Source organism: Vicugna pacos, chromosome 15 (assembly GCF_048564905.1).
Source record: "Vicugna pacos chromosome 15, VicPac4, whole genome shotgun sequence".
NCBI classification, from domain to species: Eukaryota; Metazoa; Chordata; class Mammalia; order Artiodactyla; family Camelidae; genus Vicugna; species Vicugna pacos.
The window spans coordinates 2,918,548-2,940,343 of NC_133001.1; the positions used below are offsets into that span (position 1 = coordinate 2,918,548).

The 21,796-nt window shown below is 35.3% G+C and overlaps 2 pseudogenes; both read left to right on the top strand.

Annotated features, from left to right (window-relative positions):
* The first annotated feature begins 5,156 nt into the window (after window positions 1-5,156).
* Window positions 5,157-9,573, top strand: LOC116277738 (cleavage and polyadenylation specificity factor subunit 5 pseudogene; annotated as a pseudogene).
* A 1,573-nt stretch (window positions 9,574-11,146) lies between these two features.
* Window positions 11,147-16,189, top strand: LOC140685977 (1-phosphatidylinositol 4,5-bisphosphate phosphodiesterase beta-3 pseudogene; annotated as a pseudogene).
* The last annotated feature ends 5,607 nt before the right edge of the window (window positions 16,190-21,796 follow it).

Sequence of the window (21,796 nt, forward strand, 5' to 3'; positions counted from 1 at the left end):
CAATGAGATTTTATTTTATAATTTTTATATATCTGGTTTAGTCTTTTCTGCTTAGAAGAGTCCTTTTAATATTTCCTGTAAAGCCAGTTTAGTGGTGCTGAACTCTTTCAGCTTTGCTTGTCTGTAAAATCCTATCTCTCCTTCAAATCTGAATGTTGGCCTGGCCAAGTAGAATATTCTTAATTGTAAGTTTCTCCATTATATCACTTTCAATATATTGTGCCCCTTCTTTCTTGCCTGCAAATTTTCTGCTGGAAAGTCAGCTGATAGTCTTACGGAAGCTCTTTTTCATGTAACTAGTTGCTTTTCACTTGTGATCTTTAATTTTTGAAATTCTAATTATAATGTGTTTTGGTGTGGAACTCTTTGGATGTATCTTTAGGGGACCCTCTGTGCTTCCTGGATTAGGATGTCTGTTTCATTCCCCAGGTTGCAGAAGTTCTCAGCTACTGTTTCTTTGAATAGGTTCTCTGCCATTTTCTCTCTTCCTTTCCTGGGATCTCCATGATGTGGATTTCAGTGTGCTTGATAGTGTCCCAGAGGTCTCTTAAATTATCTTAAAAGATATTTTTTCCCTTTCCTTGATCTGATTGGATGATTTCTACTACTCTGTTTTCCAGTTCACTGATCTGTGCCTCTGATTCATCTAACCTACTGTTGATTCTTTCTAGTGTTTTTTTATAGTTAATTATATTATTCTGATCTGTTTGATTCTTATCTCTAGCTCTTTGTTAAAATTGTCACTGTGTTCATCCATTCTTTCCTATAGTTCAATGAGCCTTCTTATAATTAGCACCCTGAACTCTGTGTCAGGTAAGTCGTGTATCTTTACCTCATTTAGTATCTTTTTCTGAGTTTTGTCTTATTCCTCTTTTTGTAGCATATTATTATGTCTCATCATTTTGCCAAATTCTCTGTTTGCATATTTTGACCTACATAAACATAGGTCAGGTATGATTCCTGACCTTGGAGAAGTGGCCTTATGTAGGAGACACTTTGTGAGGCACAGCATTATACTTGCCCTGGTTACCAGAGCTATGCAGTTTAGTGATGTCTCCTATGTGGCCTGCATGGCCTTTCTGGTGTGGATGACTGACTATGGTGTGTGTGTTGGTGGACTTGGCTAGCTCCTCACATGGTTGACTTCCAGACCCTGCTTCATAAGGTGACTGTCAGCTTGCTGTTGGTGGGGCTGTGTCCCAGGGCAGCTGGCTATACAGCCTGAGGGGCCCAGGGCTGGTGCCAACCTACTGGTGGTCAGGGATGTGTCCTAGAATTGTTTGCTGTGTGACTTGGGGGCCCTGGGGCTGTCTCTGTCCTGCTGGTGGGTGGGGCCAAGTCCTGGCCTGGCTGACTGCTTGGCCTGACGGGTTCCAGGACTGGTGTTGTTCTGCAGGTGGGCGATGAGCCCCTGGCCCTGATAGGCTATAGGGAGAACTACAAAATGGTGTTTCCCATCACTAGGGTCCTTGTCAAAGAACAAGCTCCTAAAATGGCAGCTGCCGGGGGAGATTCAGTTACCTCCTTATCTCTGGATCTGACCCAGGCTTCTTTCAAATTACTGTTTTTGTGCTAAGACTCAGAGGATGTGAGATTTTGCGCATGCCCTTTGAGAACAGTCTGTTTTCTACAGCCCTCCAGGTCCCTTGTATACAAGCTGCACTGGTCTTTAAAGCCACACTCACTCCTTAGGGAGAGCCTCTGGAATCGTGGCCATTTCCCTTTGTGGGCTGCCCACCTGGGCGGTGTGTCTCCTCACTGTACTGTGTCTCCACCCCTTCAACCTGTCTCACTGTGGGTCTTTCTTTATGTCTTTAGTTGAGGAAAATCTGTCCTGCTGGTCTTCAGGCCAGTCTCATTGATGGACAGAAAATATTTTCTGCTAGTTTTCAGGTGGTCCTCATCAGTAGTTGCTCTGTAAGTGGTCGCTCCCAGAGGCACCAATGGGAGGAGGCGAGCTCTGGGTCTTCCTACTCCGCCATCTTGGCCACATTTCCTCTAATTCCAAATCTGTGTGTGTGTGTGTGTTTTCAGTTTTATTTATACAAGGTCTAATTATGTTTATTTCTAAGTATTATGATTTTTCATGTTGAATTATTTTTAACTTAATAATTAATAGCTAGTATTACACTGCCAACATTGCTTAGGAGAAACATTCATCTTAATCGTGGTTTACTGTTTATCTTCACTGGGAAGCACACCATAGATGGCCACGTGAGAAACATTTGACCAAAACTCAGGGGTCTGCAGTTTGGAACATTTCTCACTGGAATACTTACTTGAAATCATCATTTGATTGTTTTTATGTGTGTGTTGGGAGGCACCGTCTTCTCTACCCCTACCCTCCATGCTATTCTTCTTCACCTTGACATTCGCATGTGCCTTCCATATCTCCATTTTGACTTTTGTAAAAATAGTGCCCATCTCTTTGAGATGCCTCTTGGGACACCCAAACAAATGTTTATGGCTTGCAGCCCCTTTAAAATGAGATACCCCAAACACAGCCTCTAAACAAGTGTAAATCCAACCATCCATTTTATTAGATATAATTATAAACACATTTTACTCAGTTTATTTGATATATAACCATAAGTGTTTTTTCATGACTTCCTTTGCCACCGATTTAAGTATTCTTAGATAATACCTGTCTTTTTATATAGACTGCATATGTTACTGTCTATTCTTTCATTACAGATTTTATTCGTATAGTGAATAATTTTTAAAAAATACAAAAAATGTTATTACTTTAATAAGTAACACTATTTTCTCATCCTTCTAATTTTGGATTATTGTATTTTATCCAAGTTCTTCACTAGAAAGCTTGGGATCATTACCTAGATTCTGCTTTAAACAAGCATAGATGGACTCTGACACTGTCATACAGGGTTCTGCTGCTAAAGCCACAGCTATTGAAGACAACAAAGCACTCTCATCATAACGCATCTGTGGTCTACATTTTCCTTATGACTTTCCAGATCTACTCTCCTTCCTGTTCTTTGTACAGAGGTTGACTAGGGTACATCCTGCTACACAAACTGTGGCGTTACACTAGGAGCACTGGCATCCTCACTGAGCGTGTCAGAAAAGCAGATTATTGAGCCCTGCCCAAGACCTGCTGAGTTAGAATTGATGGTTTAACAAGACCCCTGCGTGATTCTAATACACATTAAAATTTGAGAAGCACTAGACTTTATCAACAGACTCTCTTATCCTCTGGAGAATTCCAGTAGAAGGAGGGAGAAGGGGAGGAAAATAAGATTATTCTGCAGGGTCTCTCCTATTATGTTGACTGGGGTTGATTCAGATCCTCCTTTCGTGCCAGACTGATATATGTATCTCTCTGTCCAACATCTCCCTTCCCTCATCCCAATGGGTGGAATGGTGATAGCCTGGCTACTATCCTAGCTGTATGACCCCTGTAGTTCCTTTATATCTACTCATTTAGAAACAATCCCTTTAAGTGAACCTTCCTTGAATTAGCACATATTCCATTGTTTCTCAGCAGACTCTAATGGATACACCACAGTCACATGGAAAACATTAGGGATTTGATTTTTCAGATACAACATCTCTTAATGTGGCCATAATGACTCTTATACCTAAAAAGATAACATCTAAGTAGAAATAAGAATGGCTGTTGCTCATCATTCTCCCATTGATTGCTTACTTGTTTCCTAGGGAATGCTTTGAAATCTAGGTCACATATCAATATTCTTTTCTAGCCATTATCTCCTAAAGAAGCAAAAAGAATTCACAAGGATAAAGGAGATAAAAAGAAAGTTAAATAGGTTGGCTGTATTGAGGTTGGAGAGTAACTGAATTACAGGTAAAACTGGCAAAGAAAAAAATGTGAGGCCAATAGAAACGTGAAATGAACTGAATGCTACACATTATTTTAGTAATAACTTACACATGAGATCAATATGAATAGCATTAAATACAGCTGTATAAATCAGTTGTTTCCATAATTCTCTGTCAATGTTGCATCGATTATACATTTTATTTCTAAGGAAATCGACTATGTAAGAAATTTAAAACTATTTGCTAATTGTTTTCTTAATTTGTTTGCATATCTTTACCTGATAAATTTTTTATGTGACTACAGCATATTTCTTCCTTGTAGAGGCTCCAGAAGGGGACAGTATCATTTCTTGGTTGTCTGTCTGAACACAGGTACTCTGTCTACAGCCTTATTTAAACCACAAAATATCCATTCAAAATGGAATTCTTTCTCCTTTTTAAATGTAAAAATAGAAAAAGGCTAAGTAGATTGCCCGAGATAACAAATATATTTGTAGAATATGTTCATTCATCTGACCTTGAAACTTTAATCCTAGCATCTACACCACCACCTGGCCATGAATAATAGCCTTCCATACATCCAATTGGAACTCCCAAGTGTATATCCTAGAAGACCATAAATAAATTGAATTAGTGTAAACTGTCCTCATTTATTCTTTTTAATGCAAAGCAAAAATAGAAAAAAATTAAGTAGTCAACAAACTCTGATTTCAAGCACAGTTTCCTTTACTATGGAGCAGAACCAGGTTCATTAACTGAATTTAATGTGGAATATTGAATAATATTAATTATAACTGATAGTGCCAAGCATAATCCCATGGTGTGAAGCCTCTTAATGTCTTATTTTAAAAGTGTGAACAGGTGAATAAAAAAAGGTGTAGCAAAAGCAAACTGCTAAATGAAATTCAAATCACCATATAGTCTTTTGAGTAAAATCAACTTTGGCCGTATTCCTCCCTAACAGGAAAATTTAGGAGAGTTGAGGAACCTCTTCCCCCTTGGCCTGAATGTAAGCCTACTAAAGTGAGAAATGTCTACCTTCTCTGGACTCTGGATAAAACCAATCTAGAAATTTCTGACACTTTTATGTTATTTGGTATTATTTTAAAAAATGCCATTTGAAGACTACTTTAAACAAAGAAAAATCAAGTATCAATATTAAAAAGCAATAGTCCATGATTTAGAATCCAAATGATATAATTATGAAAAGAAAAATATACTATGCTAATGCACCCCAAACCTAAACTTCATGCTGTTCTGCCACATATGAAGGTTCTGCTCTTCATAAAATTGCAAAGTTTAATTGTGTGATTTCACTTTGTACACAGCAGGGTAGCCATGTGCTCTAGAAAACTATGTGCGAGGGAAGCAACTTGTTGCGAGAGTGGGTGAGAATGCCCTGAAATAATTCTGAACAAGATAAAAATGTCTCTAAAATTGGACCATTTCTTCTAAAATGCAAAAGACAGAGGTGTCCACTCAGGCACTAGCTTTTGAGCACAAATAGGAAGTCTAGCCCTTTCAAAATATTTTAACAAGGAAAATGATTTAAACATCATAAACATCACATTCATTGTGACCATCTCATTCACAGGTAGAATAATTAGCTTTGATTACCATTTGGAGAAATCAGTTACACTCACACAAAACCATTTTCATCTCTGATCTTTAAAGGGAAGCCTCCATTTTAAATCAGTGTTCTATACATTATTATTTTCCCTTGCTTGCTCATTCTATAAAAAATTAGATATATGTTAATATAAAGAATAAGCTACCAAAATAAATGTCAGATTAATGATTACTGGTGAGCATTACAAAGAGGTTGAAAATCTGAAAAAAATATCATTTATATAATAGGACCATTGCTATGAGATGATGGTTTCAGTTAATATGAAAAGATACATGCTTCCTAAGATCTACTTAAAGGAGAACAAAAAACTGGGTCTTAAGAAATTCTTAAAATCTCTTCATAGGAATAATTCAAAAGTGTGGCTTTAAGGATAGCATTGTATAAAAACGTTAAAATAGTTACTTTGAGATATATCATTTGTGAAAAAAATAAATTTTCATTGCTTAATATTATCATAAAGGTCCTCAGGCATTTGGAGTATTCTTGTATAATACCTTTCAAAAATGCATAAACCTATTACCAAGTAAATTCTAATATTTTATTTTTTATCTTCTTTTCCCCTGAAAGCAACTTATTCAACAAAATGTAATAATTAGAAGTATAAAAATACATTTATGGTTATGAATGACCACTTTGACAATTTTGTGATGAATATCTCATTAGTGATTTTGGAATTTACTGCTTTCTGAAGCACATAGTCTATATTTTAACAAAACTCAATGTTAAAAGAATCTTCTCTATCATAAGTTATTTTGTACCTTCCTGTGGTTCCATACACTAGGTTCTACAACCTATGGCAGAACAGGTTGGATCTCTCTTACATATAACAGCATATCACAGGTTTGAAGACAGTTATAAGTCATCCATACTCACATATCATACTCATTTTGTAATCATTCTTTCTTTTAGAATTGATCAATAATTTCCTCTAAAGTCTTATTTCTACAGCTCTTCTAAAGACCATATCTTATACTTCTTTTGAATTCATCATATGCTTAGCACAGAGATAATATGTTCAATAAACCCTGATACTTGATGGACATAAATCAATACCCATAAAGATTTAAGTAACCACCCATACATTAACTTCCTCATTGAGATATTGCTCATGAAGATTAATAAAAAGAACACATTTTCAATTTACAAATTTATACTCTACAGAAGTATTAATAGAAAATTTGAAAATGTTATTAGTTGCTTGCAAACTGTTGAAAAGATTTAAAATATATTTTACATGTGGTCAAACAGCTTATTAGCAAAAGAACATGTTATGCACCCAAGAACTGTTACTTCCACACAGTGGAGTTTTTGTCATATTACGGTCCAGTGTTTTAAACAAAATTGTTATAAATCATAGAATTTGACTTTTGAAATAAATGGGAAAGTTAGCGTAGTGTTCTATTTACAAACTGGTAATTAAAACAGGTTTTCTTTTAACTGCCATTTTGTGGGAAGGGAAGTCTACATCTTTTTTAACTTCAGTTAAACATAATTTCATGTTACTTTAAAAACTAAACTAAAATGCAGCTTGATACTATTAATATGATCACTAGCTATTGAACATATTATAGTAGAACTCACTATAATATGGCAAAAAAGTAGCAGCAGTGGCTATAGATGCTTATAACATATTTTACTCCATGAGATGATACAGTCATCTAAATTTTTGCCAGGAAGAACTACAAAAGAGAGTTTATAATTATTATATATATATATATGGAAACTTTTCCAGAAGAATATATTCACATTTTTTACTTAGAAATATCAACCACCAAAGCTGCTCATTAACAGCTAAGAGAACTTAGCTACATATTGGAAAATGAATAGAAATATTCTACCATAATATATAAGAAAAAATATTTAAAAATGTTATCCAGACTAAAACACATTTTAATGATTATTTTTAGTAGTATAACTATAAACTTCTTGAAGAAGAAAACCCAACTGTGTTTATCATATACATTAACCTTAATATGACCTAATACAAGGCTTTGCATACATTAGCCTCTCATAAACTATGAGTAAATGAAAGGATGAATGATTACTAGTCTAGCAATATGAAGGCTGGGTTTTCATATAACCTCTTCCAGACCATAATCTCCTGTATAAAATAATGGTGTCGTATTAGATGATCTGAAAGATTCCACCTATTTTAAAATACATAATCCTAGAAATACATGACTCTTTACTTACAATTTTTAAATCATATTACATATTTCTGGCTATTTTTAAGTCAACTTTGAATTGAAATCTATTAGGGCTAAAATAATGAACTATAGGGTTTAGAGATTATTGAAAATATTTTTAAGTAAATATTAAGAAATAATTTCAAAAGAGATCTTACAGTTAAGGCAACAAACTATTCTGGTGAAATTTAAAATATCACTAGATATTATGTTATCTAATTTTAAACATCTGAATATTCCCTAAACTAAAAACATCAATTGTTTTTAGGTTTATTTATACAAATGTAAGTATTCCTTAAAACATAGTTGAACATGTCCTTTATTTATTTTGGTTTAGATTCATCATATTTCTATTCGGCATAAGTATCTACTTAAAGCATTTTTAATATATCCTAGCAATATAAACACGATTTACTAGTTTGAAACTTTTGTTTATCTCTCAAGAATTTGTTCAAATATCCTCTGTACAGCCTTGGTTGACTTTGACATTTAGAGGTAGTCAGTCCCTATCCTTCACTTCAATAATATTTAAAAAATGCTACTGTGGCAGTGTTTCTTATAATAACCTTATAATTACTTTTTTAAAGTTATATAGACTACTTGATGTCAGCCTGCACTACTCATTTTTATATTCCTATCAGCACAATGTCATGCACATAGCAAGAATTAAAACATATTTGGTGAAAGTAATAAAAAAAATTAGTATTTGTTAAACACAATTCAGAAATGTGCTAAACTTTCTTCACGTAACTACCTACGAGGTAGGTATTCTCATTTACTAAGAAGTTGCAGATTTGAGAGCTGAAGTTATTCCTCAAGATCACACAGCTAACAAAGGGCAGAGAACAGACTCAGCCTCGTTCTGTGACCTCAAAACTAATCAGCTATTTGTTTTTATCTTTCTAATGGGAAAAAATACTTGAGAGTGTTTTTTGGGATTTCCACCCAATATCATGTTTAATCCTCATTACAACCCTAATGTAATAATGACACTCTTTTATGGATATGAAATTTGGGCCCTAATTTCATGGTGACCTGCAAAGGGTCTCACACATATTAAGCGACAAAGGTGGAGACTAAAATCCAGTCCGTGAACTACTGGACACTAATAAAGGGAAGCCTGGTGTTAATGTACCGTTTAAAGTAGATCTAAGCTGGCGCTCTCGTCTTAACGGCGGGCGGCGGCTGCTGAGCGGGACGCAGATGACCGCTGCCGGCGCAGGGACGGTGGCCCTGCCTCCCCCTCTCCACTCGCCGCTGGCGCCGGAGCTCGGAGCTCGCCGGCGGGTCCGTGGTCCCGCCCAGTCGCTCGCAGACTGGCTGGCCCCGGGGTCAACCAGTTCGGCAACAAGTACGTCCAGCAGACCAAGCCCCTCACCCTGGAGCGTGCTATGAACCTGTAGCCTCTTACCGATTAAACTTTTGGTATAAAAGAGCCCCTCTATGAGAAGGGCAGCTCTGTTGCGGCCAGATGTCAGCGTTTGAGGGAGGGATTTGATAAAATTGGCATGAGAATGATAGTAGAAGGGGTTCTGATTGTCCATGAGCACCCTCTGCCCGACGTGTTAACTGCCACAGCTGCCAACAGCTTTCTTCAAATTACCTGGTGGTGAGCTTAACCCCAGAGAAGATGAAGTGGAAGGACTAAAATGCTTAATGACAGAGATACTGGATCGTCAAGATGGAGTCCTGCAAGACTGGGTCACTGACTACTGCATTGGTAACTGGTGGAGAACAAATTTTGAACCTCCTCAGTGTCCATATATTCCTGCACACATTACAAAACCTAAGGAACATAAGAAGTTGTGTTTGGTTCAACTTCAAGAGAAAGCCTTGTTTGCAATTCCTAAAAATTACAAGCTGGTAGCTGCACCGCTGTTTGAACTGTATGACAATGCGCCTGGATATGGACCCATCATTTCTAGTCTCCCTCAGCTTTTGTGCATATACAACTGAATTCCTCACAGCAGAGAGGTAAGGGAAGCCATCTCTGTGAGCACAGCTATACATAGTGTAGAATAAACATGCTAGAAAAGTTTTTTTGGTTTTATCTCTTTCCCAGTCCCTAAATTGCCACCTACTTTCTGTTGGTTGAATAGTAAAGTTAATATGGAAAACGAGATTGTGGTATAAACAAACGTGATAATGTTTGATTTACTTTTGGTTTTACTCACACTTTTTTTGTACATCATTAAACAAAGTAGACTTTAAAAAAAAAAGTAGATCTATGTTAACATAATTTATTAGTATTTTTCTCTTTTACTTCTTTTCACTTTGATGTCAGAGACAATGGAGAAAACTGGAAAGGGTTTTCTTTTACTGCAAATAAGCAGAAACTGAAAAAAAATATTTTAAGAAGACAGCTTGAATTACTGATGTTTTAACTATAGTACTATAGGAAAACTAATTGGACTGGCACTCTATAGTGAATTGAATATATCCTTGATGAATATCCCAAGTTTTTTCCAAATTATTCATTAATTGCACAACTATTATTTATAAAAACTAATTATGGTGATTTAAGATTTAATTTATCATAAATTAATATACAGATTTGAGTCCACACATTCACAAGTACCAAGTAACAAATACTATGTGCAATTTCAGTGTCTATACTTTCTTTGTGCTCATAGTGATATTAGGGTAAACTGTAAATACTTTAATTGCCTCAAGTTATTGAGATTAGACAAATTAGGAATTAGTGATCAAAGACATCATAAAAATGAAAGTTTAACTGCATAGTGAATAGAGAAAAATGATGAAAAATACTAAATTATCACAGTGCAAAACATTATGCACTTTAAGACATCAAAGGACCTATGCTGTCATCATCTCCATCAAATATATGTTTTAGCTGGTAATTAATTTCAATAAAATAGCATCCATTGTATTACATCAGTATTTATTCATACGAAATTTATTTTTACAGCTTTAGTTTTCTTGTGTTTATGAATTTCCTTCGATTGTATAAATGTAAAAAGACCACAAGCAAGGCCTTCATATCTAGTTCTATTTTGTACATTTTGAAGTGGTAATATAATAAAATCAGTAATATAATAAAATGAGAATACTGTTGCCTTTCAAAGGGATTAAAAACACTGCTCTTTTTATAACTGTGACAAATTGAAGTAGTTATCCTTAATACTGAAATAATGTAGATATTTGATTACGTTGGAGAATTTTAAGATTTTAAGTAACTTAAGTAAATACCTAGCTAGTGACATTATAAATATTCATTAGTTTATTAAATATTATCTAAACATGTCCATGGGTCAGGAGCTGCTCTAGACACTGGGAATGTAGCATGAACAAGACCCATCCATTCCTTTCCTCAAAGAGCTTAAAATGATGAGTTGTAACAGGAAAACCTAAACTTCTAGGAGGTGACAATTTAAGCTAAACTTGAAAAGAGGATAAGAATGATCTGGTTGAAAGGAAGAAGGAATAGCTTATGGGAGTGGCTTGAGGTGGAAAAGAACATGGTGTGCTGAACAAACTAAAAGCAATTCTGTTTGGCCAAAAAGACAGCATGATTGTGAGAGTCTTATGAGATGAATTTGGAGATAAGGGCAAAAAGCCAGATCATGGAGGTTCCCACAGGTTACCACCAAGTCTTGGTTTTATCCCCAACGTCACTAGGAAACCACTGGAAGCTTTAAGGCAGTAGAGTGATACGATCGGATTTTCATTTTTAAAAGCTAATTCTAACTACATTGTGGAGAATGGAAAAGAGGAACAAGAATTATTTTTCTCTAAAATTTCTAGAAAAATTAAGCAAATTAATTTTATATTATCTTATCTTTACTGACTCATTTAAAATGTCAAATAATTCACTGCCTATATGCATCCTGTAACTCCTTTAGTACTCTGATCAGCCATGAGCTTTATAAAATCATCCTTGCCCCACTAGCGTGGATTTCTCTATCTCTTCCACTCTATCTCAATTTCTTAAAGACGGAGTATTGTATTATTTATCTTTATTTCTCACAGAACAGAGCCTGGCACTGAGTAGACATTTAAGGCATGTTGGTTGAAATGAAATAATTTTTAAAATAAATACTGTTTTCATGTCAGCCAATCCCAATTTAGAAATTTGGTCCTGTTAAGAGTCAAGTCTTTAAAGATTGTTTTACGTATGAAAATACAGCTGTACATTGAGTATTTTTTAAGCCTAATCGATATAGGATAATAGGTTTCCTTTACTTATAATGCTGACTTTTTTTTTTGGCCCAAAATGTTAATACACTGAGTGTCAAGTACAGGTAACAAGCCAACTGAAATCACTGAAATAGTAGTAGGTTATTGAAGAAGAGTCACAAGGACCAAACTTAATTAAAATAAAAATTTGATAAAAGTATAATAATGTAATTCACTGAATAATGAGTATAACATTTAAAATGTCTTTCATACACATAATTTAAATATCAATAATTGAAAAATAATTTTTCCAAGTTAGATGGGCACCATTGAATTAGTGTCATATTCGGAAACACTATTTTAGAAAAATATGGGTGAAACAAGTCTAAATGCTCTAAATGGTATCAAACAGCACTGGGAGATTATGACAACAACTGAAAAATTTGAGCACTGATTTGGAATTTACCTAGGATATAAACTTGATGCTTAATTGAAATTTAGTTGACTATAATTCAAAATTTTAGACTGAGTAATTTTCAAATCATTTTAATCTAATAATTGACAACTACTTATTCTCTTTTCAATCTAAATTTTATGAAATACTGATTTGTAGCCCCGGAGTTTCTCACATCACTTGATGGCAAACTTTGGCTAAAGCAGAATTTGTATTATTAGTTGATAAATAATAACTTATGTCTCCAAATTACCCAACTTTTATTCAGTGGGTAATAAAATGAATATATGGATGTTTGTCGATGTTAGTTCATGCAATTGTCTAGAGTGAAAACACTAAACGGAAGAGCTTGTTTCTTAATCAATATTTTCATAATATTTACACATTTTTATTTTCTGGTAATAAGAAGATCTGTCTACATGATTAAGGAAATCATAAATTTTATAATGTCCCTATAGCCAGGTAAATGGAAATATTCATGGTAGGAGAATGAATAGAGAGGCAGGGTGGTATCAATTTAACCCTTTTAAGGAGCATACTGCATGCTAAGAATTCATTTTAGAATGCTTCTTACTAAAGAGCATTGAAGTAAGTACTTTCAGTATGAATTCTGATGAAAATAACCTTCTGAGATATTTACATATGATTTTCAGTCAACTTATGTGAAGATGCCTTGATTTTTCTCCCTAGTGTGTACTAAGCATTGAATGGTTTTCCATTACTTATATGATGCTCTATATAAACCATGCCTAAACATATTACATAAACCATAGCCATTATGGAGAATATATTATTACTAATTGGAAGTGGAGTTGGAGTAGATATTTTGTACTTGAAATAGGTTCAAAGAGTTAATATTTTCACTGATGTATATATTGATACAAATAACATCTCTTTACTTTTTGAAACTACATTGAATTTTTTTCCTAAATTATTCATGGAAACTTGCTACCAAGAAACAGAAAAAAGTATGCTTGCCACACTTCCTAACTTTAGCTTTTTATTAATGACTAGAAAATTACCAATATATGATTTGGCTCTGTGGTATTTTAATCTCTAAAAATTAAAGTGGGAAGTTAAGGAATAATTAAATTTGGAGCCATAATATTAATGAATACCTGTCACCTTTTCAAAATGAGAAATCTATTCTCATTTAAATCATTGGTCAGGCAATAGGTATTTCAGAAATAGTACAGTAAGCTATATAAGATATTCACCAGACATAATGTTTCCATTTTTTTCCAATCAAATTATCTATTTTCTCAATAATTAATTAGCATTTGTGTGACATAAAAAATTCATGCAAATTCTGAAAATTACTACATAAGATAAATCATCAGTGGGTAAATATGTGCACTTATTAATAGAAAATGGCTATTTGATTTTTATGTTATCTCAATATCATAACTGGTATGTAATAAGCAATAGGTTCTTAGTACTTATTTTTACTATCCTTTATGCATTATTTTCTTTCTATTTTTACCCCCTCTTCCCTCTAACATTTGTATTGCACTTTGGTTTGTTTTATTCTAATTTTTGTGCTTTCAAATTATTTAGGTTCTTGCTGTTACTGTCTATAATTTTCAGCTACTTTTAACTTTTTCTTTTGCTTCCTACACCTTGGCTTTGTTTCAGCTCATTCTCTAATTAGAATCATTAACAAAATAGAGCTTTGGCTGTAACTAAATGGGCACAAGTAAAATAACATCCAATAAGTCTATGAGTTACAGCTGTAAGCTCTTTAGTTCTTCCTATCTGTTCAGCATTTCTTGGTCTTCTCCTTGTACTTTGTGCATCTGCTTGATGAGGAGAGGGTCCATCCTTTGATATGTGGGGGTCCAGACCTGAATTTCTGAGATTCGTAACTTGCGCTCGCTGTTCCTCGGAAATTCTATGGATGGTGACAGCTGTACCACTGGATACAGTAACATCTGCAGGTGTGCTGGCAACAGCAGTAACACCAGTGGCAGTCCTGTTGTGCTCCTCCGACTCACCAGTGGAGGTTGTGTGGGTCATTGTAGAAGAACCTGTGGGACACAGTAGCACTACATGCTAACTTTTTCTTTTAAATTTTGTTTTTATTTCTGATAAGTTTAATAAACTATATTCCCTTCTATTACCTTAAGGATAATCAACATGAAGAGGCAAACCATAAACAAGCCACTAAAATGTGAAGCAACCAGATCTGATGGTTGGTTTGTATCAACCAACTATGAATAGATATTACACAAAAACATACCATCAGAAACACATTAGCGTCGCATCTACCTCAAGGGCACCCGCGTGGACTTGTCCAACTATTTGCCTCAGCTCTTCTGGAACGTGGGCTGTCAGCTTATTGCACTCAACTTTCAGACCCTGGATGTAGCGATGCAACTTCTTGAGGGCGTGTTCGAGTACAGGGGGTGCAGTGGCTACCTGCTCAAACTCGAGTTCGTGCAGCGGCCGGACAAGTCCTGTGACCCCTTCACCGAGGTCATCGTGGATGGCATCGTGGCCAATGCCTTACGGGTCAAGGTGATCTCGGATCAGTTTCTGTCCGACAGGAAGATGGGCATCTACATGGAGGTGGGTATGTTTGGCCTCCCTATTGACAGGCGGCCCAAGTACCCTACGCGGACCTCTCAGGGGAACTCGTTCAACCCAGTGTGGGAGGAGGAGCCCTTCGACTTCCCCAAGGCGGTGCTGCCCACGCTGGCTTCGCTGCGCATCGCGGCCTTTGAGAAGGGCGGCAGGTTCCTGGGGCACCGGATCCTGCCCATCTCTGCCGTCCGCTCAGGGTACCACTAAATCTGCCTGCAGAACGAGGCCAACCAGCCGCTTTGCCTGCCAGCCCTGCACATCTACACCGAGGCATCCACTCATCCTGATGACCACCAGGACGTCGCAGAGGCCCTCATCAACCCCATCAAGCATGTTGGCCTAGTGGACCAGAGCCAAGCAGCTGGCCGTCCTCACTGGGGAGAGTGAGGCTCAGGCTGGCCCAGAGACATGCCAAGAGACCCAGCCTCAGCAGCTGGGGCCCCAGCTGACCCCAAATCTTACACCCAGCCCCCTGGATGTCTCCCTCCGCCGGCCCTCAGGCCCTGCCACCTCCCCCACCAGCGCCTCCATCAGCAGCCCACGTCAGCGCCACGACCTCATTGCCAGCATCCTCTAAGAGGTGGCCCTGGTCCCACGGGTTGAGCTCCGAGGCCATAAAGCCCTGGTGAAGCTCTGGAGCCGGCAGGAGCGAGACCTGTGGGAGCTGTGCAAGCAGCATCAGCGGAAGGCGGACGCCATCACTCAGCGATTGCTCGATGGCCTGGCCCAAGCTCCGGCCGAGGGCAGGTGCCGGCACCGGCCAGGTGTCCTAGGCGGGGAGGACGAAGAGGTGAAGCTGTATCAAGAGTTTCAGAAGAAACAGGTGCAGTGTCTGCTGGAGCTGAAGCCCAGGCGGACCTAGATGCCGAGCGGAGATTGGAGCATCTGAGACAGACTCAGCAGCGGCTCAGAGAGGTCATCATGGATGCTCACAAGACTCAGCTCAACAGACTGAAGGAGGTGAACAACAGGGAGAAAAAGGAACTGCAGAAGATCCTGGATGGGAAGCACCACAACAGTATCTCAGAGGCCAAGACAAGAGAGAAAAATAAGAAGGAGGCGGAACTGACAGAGATTAACCGGCGGCACATCACTGAGTCAGTCAACTCGATCCGTCGGCTGGAGGCGGCCCAGAAGCAGCGGCACGAATGCCTTGGGCAGGGCAGCAGCAGGGCCTACAACAGCTGGTGGAAGAGGAGCCCCAGCTGCTGGCCCTGCTGGCCCAGATATGTCAGGAGCAGTGGGCAAGGCTGCCCCAGGGGATCTGCTGGGCAAGACACCTGAGAGACTAGGGGACACGCATCTGGTGGCCTGTGCCAGCAATAGTCACGTGCCCGGGAGCAGCCGCACCTGTCTGGTGCTGACTTGGAGAGCCAAGAGAAGAATATGAATCTCTGAACTGGATGTGAACTCTATGGCCACAGGGCCAGGGTGGGCGCTGGGAGGAGGGCAGGAGGCCCAGACACTGATGCTTTTTTTTTTTTTAACTTTTTATCTTTAGAAATTTTATTTTTTTAAACTGGGGTGAGCACCCCACATTAACTCCTTCCCTTCACCCTCCTAGGGCCCTGTTAGTCCCCCGCCCCTCCTTCCTGCCCTCACTTCTAAGGAAGGTGCCTGGTGGGTCACTCTGGGCCGGAAGAGCCTCGCCCCCATGACACCCACACCCCAGAGTGGGCATCATCACCCTCACTTCTCCAGGGAGCACCGGGTGGGGACTGCGAGCTCTGGGAAATAGGGGTCACATTCTTTCTCTATCCTTTGGGGATTTTTTTTTTACATGAATAAAAGTGGATTTCAGGGGGGAAAAAAAGAAACACATTAGAAAGAAAAAGTGAAATAGTAAGCCATTTATATGGCCTTGAATCAATCTTCATTATTTATCTATAGATAGTTTTTAGCAACGAACGCCTGGCAAGTGACAAGTTTTGACAGAATGTGTAACTATGTAACCACACTTTTCTCAAAAGTATGCTTTGAATAGTCTTGTTATAGTGCTTCATAATTTCTGGGGAAATATCAAAATTTTCTATATTTAGACAACAAGTGAAGAAAGGAGAATTTAAAATAAAAGCCAAAATGAAAATAAAATGATATAAAAAATGAAACTCTGAAATAACTACTCTATGTAAAGTCTGTCTTAACCTCATTTGCCAGAAAGTAGCCAGCCATGATAAAACACTCAATGTCTTGTGCTGCATATACTTTAGAATTTAGTAGGTTGCTTTGAAAATTGAGTAGTATTTTTCAGAGTAATTTAAGTAAATCTTGAGATTAACCAATTTTCAACTAATTAAAATGTTAAAATCATTTTATTTAGAAATGATTGAAAATTAACTATAGCATAGAACTTTTATTCATACAAAACTAGCGTCAAAGATGGTTCAAATTTTCCAAATATCTCATGTTACAGTAATTCTCCACATTCTTAACTTTATTAAAATTTCACTATAATTTAAAAATTGTTTTAAAGTTGTGAAATTAAAGTTTTATTTTTCCTTTCACTTAAACTTTTTCAAAGATTGTCCTTGGTAGTATATAATTCTTACATAATAAAAAAAAGGAACTTTATGATAAAAGCATAAAACTGAATGAAGACATATTTAGAGGAATCCTGATAGCTAAAATGCTTAATGAGAAAAAAAGGCATTGAATTTTGGAGGAACAGCTACTAATTAGGAATAACAGTCAGGCCCCGGTTAGAAAACTTCTGAGCACATTTTAAAGCCCATGAGTGGTACATGTTGCATACACTTGTCTTCTCAATGCACTGAATTTCAAAATTCTGTCCACAATGAATAATTAGATATTTTAGACAAAAATACATAAGAATATTTTAACCACTTTACAAGAGAAAAAATAGCTGTATCATATAATGTGGTTTGATCATGCTTTGCCTTTTTTCTTTTCCTTTTTTTTTTTTTTTGCTATAGGCAGATGATTAGTAGGACTAGTAATTATGGTTTCTACTTTAAACTCAAAAAGGAAGTCAAACCTGGGACCCCTGATTCACAAACAAGAAAAAGAGCACGTGGCTGTTAACAATTCTTCCTGCCTGGATTGTCATATCTTGTTTTAATTTGATTTAGAAATTCAAAAGAATTAAATGATTATATTTTGAGGCAGCCATGGGTAATGAAGTATGACAATTATCAGATTATTTTAAAGACTTTTAATATATTTTAAAGCATTAATCTGAAAAAAGTTGCCATTGAATATTTATCCAAGCTATTTTGTGAAGATTAAAACCTACTAAATTCATGTTTATCATGCAAATTGGTCAGTAATATTTACTAAGGTAATATTTGGTAAAGGCTTTTTAAATCACATGATTAAGCAATAACTACATTTACATTAACATTCAGTAATTGATCTCATGGTAAATCAGATATTTTGATGTCCTCATGCTCCATACTATAAAAAGTTACCTGGCCCATATTATTCTCCTGAGGAATTTAATTGCACCTCTCATGTTTGAAAAGAAGATGTGATATGATGAAAAACTAATACTTTAGAACTAACTTTATCATAATTTCTGGGCTTTCAGGTTTAATTTAAAGAAGGAAGCCATTTAACTATAGACATATGTTACTAAAAGCAATCTAAAAGTATGAAAAATAATGAAATGTATAATCAGTCTCAAATCTCAGTGTTTCTACCTTTAACAAGGAAGTAAACTGAATAGCTATTTATTACATTCCATCAGCAAAGTTCATTACAATTAATCTTAAATAATCTCCTGTATTTGGGTCAATAATCCTGTGCTAATTCTTGGGACTGTATCTAGGTTCCTTCTATAACTAATCAAGATTTGCAGAACAATTCCAAATACCCATTTTCTTGAAGACTCCAGAGGGGCCCCTGACCATATTTGTGAATTAGAATTGGTCTTTGGTAGCATTTAGATAAAGGATTTGCCAGCAATTCCAATCTTAAAACTTTCAATAATAGTGTTGTACTTTTGGCCAATGGTAGTGATGATTCAGTACTATTCTCTTACCTAAATGCAGAGCAGGGTGTAATTTTTGAGTAAAGCATTGAAAAAGCCCATTGATTCAATAACCATAGTCTAGCTATATATTTCAACCAGGTATTTTTCTAAACAGTCTTTGTTTTACTTATATGTTGTGCACATATTTTTTCCTCCCCATTTTACAATGCAAGCTCCCCGAAGGCAGAGAGAGTTTTATAAATTCCATTCATCGATGAACCTCTAGTATCTAGAACTGGTGCATAGTAGATGCTCAAGAAATATTCCTCAAAAGAAAAACTAAATGGATGAATGAACTTAATAATAGCTCTAATATAATATTAACAATAATAAAATACATTTCACAAATAAAACATGATTATAATTTTTACCATGGTAAATATTTTAAACAGTATAATGAAGTGAAGAATAATTCCAAACCAAAGAAAAACTGATGGTTTTTTTTGAACTTTCAAAAACATCACTTTGAAAAAGTGTGGAATCTGAAGATTTATTTGCATAAGAGATACTTGAAGACCTTTGCCAACATTCCCAAAGCATGATAGTTTACAGTGTTAATGTGATATGGATTTTACTTAAAATGTTCAAATTTCTGTAAAGAGTTGTTATACCCATAATGGCAGGAGGCAGAAGTGCATCTAAATTTAGGTAGATATGTTTCATATATATATAGTGGAACTATAAACAATAACATTGATTTCCTTTAAAAGGCAATACAGTCATCTATCACTATACAGTTACATGTTGCATAACCATTTTACTTAAAATGTAGACCAATTCAGAATACTAATTTTGGTACCACTTAAAATTGGCAGTGTCTGAAACACAGGTTTTTAAATTGTCAAAATTCACCATTTAACAGCTTCAAAACAATCATTTTTGCATACATAACTGTTTTATGAGGTAATTGCCCATGTTGGATAAAGCCTTATATATATAGCAACAATTCAATGTTAAAAATATAATATAGCTAATCCAATATTAAACTAACTATAAGAGCTTACTTTCTTTTAAAATATTTTAAGTATGCTACACAATATTACATGCACATGTTAAAAGACATACAACCCAAATTTAGGAAGAAAATGTACATCCAGAAAATCCATTCTTCACTGGAAATCAAATCATGTACACGAGATGTAGTTCATCACAATTAGATCACCCTGTCATTAAATTGCTGGAGATATATTTTTAAATTAGATGTTTACAATACAAACACATGTCTAAAACATAATTTTACTATTATTTTTTAACAAAACATTTTGCAATATAACAAAAATGAAATGATTTCTATATAAGGACATGCTTCTATAAATCATAACCATATGTCATCTTTGGAATTATGATAATGGAAATGACATATATTATACATATAAATTAGTAAATTTATGTAACAGTAGTTCTATAATATTAGGTTTGGATTTTATTATGCATCATAATAAAAATTATGTTTTTGAAGGCTTTTTTATTTCAACAATGTATCTGAAGATACTAAACATCATTCATGTAAAGCCATTTATAAAAGTGTACCAAATAAAAATTCACATAAATATTGAATTTGAATTTCATTTTCATTAAAATTTTAGTCATATATTTTTTTAATTATGCTATATTGCTCTGTAATTGTCTAACTCATCACAGAAATGAAGAACAGAATATGCTACTAGAGATACGAGTGGATGGCCCAAAATGCATACAGCTATACATGTTAAAGATAATTGCGTATTCATAGAAGTAGCCTTTAGATATTTATGTTTGGCATGTTATTTTGTATAAGGAATATATATATGTTCCATTAATTTTAGTATTTTAAATAAAACATTTGGTAAAGTTTAATTAACAAAATAATTCTACGTGAATAATTCTGTGATATTATATAACAAAGAAACATGTAACATATTGAACATGAGACGTGCAAAAATATACAAAACAACATCAAAATGAAATCTAAATACAACTAATGCATCAATTCTATTTGAGTCATTTAGATATTAGCCTATGTATACATTTTAGCATTATGTAATAAAATTTTTATGTCGTATTTCTTCTTTTATTTAATATTACATCAAACTTAGAGGAAAGTGTCAACAAGTGAGGACTCTTGAAAACTACTTAAATTATGAGGGGTTGAAGAGAAACAAAGCCTCTGCTTTGTTACATGCTACAATTTTCAGCTAGTGTATTATAGTTGGGAAATAAGTATTTTGCATTTTAAACAGTATAAATACCAGTATCCTAAATCTGTACAGCTTAGTATTTAATAGTATAATTTGGTGGATGTGTGTATACTATGAATACCCAACTTATACAAGAGATGAATAAACTAAAATAGAAAGTAGCCCTTAAATTGTAGAAAAATATAATTAGTTGTTACCTAAAATAAAATCGTCTCTCTGATTAGAGTAAATGGACAAATCCTGAAAAAAATTAGTTTGTAATTTAGTTTTAAAGAGTATGTCTAGACTGGTCTTACAAAGTTTTTATTTTAAATTAAAATGCTGCATTTATGTTGAAACTACATAAAATTGTGGTCTTTAAATATCTAATTAAATAAATATAAGACACTCTTAATCATAAAATGCACCTCTAAGATAAAAAACATTCTACCATTAAACAATGACATGACAAGGCAAAAATGCTGTCACTCAAATCCAGATTTCTGAGGTATTAAAATGTGAAATAAGTTAATCTTAGTAGAGTTTAAAAAGTCAGTAATTCGAATAGCAGATTTTCTATGGTCATGAATTAATTAAATAAATTAGGCCCATATCAATTTAAAAATAGAACTAAGAATTTAAATTGTCTTTCTGATTTGATTGGCATATTGACATATTTATATTATATATTTCTACTTAAATTTCTAAGCATTAAATAGGGACACCAAATTTAATCTTTGCAGGTAGATTTGTTATTGCTGATCAGATTAAAGTGACCTTAATGATTTCATATGCAAAGTGAGTGAATAAATACTTGCAATCTAAGCTGAAACTGATGATAGCAAGATTTAGTGATAT